Source organism: Salmo salar, chromosome ssa08, assembly GCF_905237065.1.
Source record: "Salmo salar chromosome ssa08, Ssal_v3.1, whole genome shotgun sequence".
Taxonomy (NCBI): domain Eukaryota; kingdom Metazoa; phylum Chordata; class Actinopteri; order Salmoniformes; family Salmonidae; genus Salmo; species Salmo salar.
The window spans coordinates 4,553,442-4,555,000 of record NC_059449.1 but is presented as its reverse complement, the minus strand read 5'-3'; positions in this window follow the sequence as shown (position 1 = coordinate 4,555,000).

Genomic DNA, 1,559 nt, shown 5'->3' with positions numbered 1-1,559 from the left:
CTGTGATTGGCTCAGTGTTCTGTCACTCATGGGGACACTACATCACCGCCAAGTCTAAGGGTAGACCTTGAAAATTCAAGCCCCTTGGGTGCTGCCATAGAGTTACATTAGAAGTGCCCATCCAAGAAGGCTCAAGGTCATTGGCCACAGATTTGGGCTCCTGAGTTGTGCAGCGGTTTAAGGCACTGCATCTCAGTGCAAGAGGCATCACTACAGTCTCTGGTTTGAATCCAGGCTGAATCACATCTGGCCGTGATTGGGAGTCCCATATGGCGGCGCACAATTGGCCCAGCATTGTCCGGGTTTGGCCGGGGTAGGCCATCATTGTAAATAAGAATTTGTTCTTAACTGACTTACCTAGTTAAATAGAAGTTACATCAAAATAAAATAACATCAAATCACGTTATATCTACAGTAGATGTGATTGGACTGATCAAGTCAACATCGTACTTTCAAAATCTTAGCTAGCAGTCATCATTTTGAATCAAGTCAACAATCTACTAGCAAATCCTTTTTAATCTTTGTCATATGAAGAGAAATAATGAAGAGAAATTATAGATAAAACGTATCGGTGCTCATCGGCCATTGGATATAAACATTACACAACAAGTTGGAAATCGCAAATTCAACAATGAGTGGTTTGGAAGGAATCAGTGGCTAACTGCAAGCATTGCAAAGCAATCATTAGCCTGCTATTCAGTGGGATGGCTGTGTGGTCCCAAGTCTAAGATTAAGAGTCTCTTTTCCTAGTTTAAAAAGATAAACATTCAACATTGGCCATGCTGTCAATGAAGTATGATTTGTGCCGCGGTCAAAACAATTGTTAACTCGGAACTGCAAAATCTGACTTTACTGAGTTCAAGACAACTGGGAACTCGGGAAAAACGAGGTACGACTGGGAAAATTTGGGATCTTTCATCCAACTCGCAATTGTAAATCCAGAACTCGGGCCTCTTTCTAGAGCTACGACCTGAAGATCACTGACGTCATCATGATTCAACTTTTTCTTGTTGTTGTTCCCAGTTGTCTTGAAACCACCATAAATCCAGAGATTGGCAGACTTTGATGACAAAGTTTGATGACAAAATTTGCACACAAAGGACCGCCACGCCACTTTCCTGTTCAAGTGAGCACAGCACAAGGTGAGTCCAAAAATGTATTGTATGCTGCTGCATAAATTATGTAATATAACAGGGAGATATGTATACTGTAGCTAAGAAAGTTATACTAAGTGAATGTTGTGTAGTAAGCTGTTAGTAGCCCATGTGCCTCACCCTAATAATTTAGTCTATTTTCACCTCTTAATTTCGCCTACTGTTCTGACTTGGTGGTGCACATGTTGCCTATAACCTGTTTTTGAGAAATATAATCATCGAATATTGTAAGAGCTTTCATTGTCTGCTTATATGCCCTCTTTATTTATACTACGGTTGTGACTTGGTGTACAGGGAGAACACTGTAAGAACGCCAATTTCAAAAGTGCTGAACAAAGTTATATTGACTACCTCTGTCATCGCTCATTAATGTTTTAATCTAAATTACGGATTGCCTCTTATCCG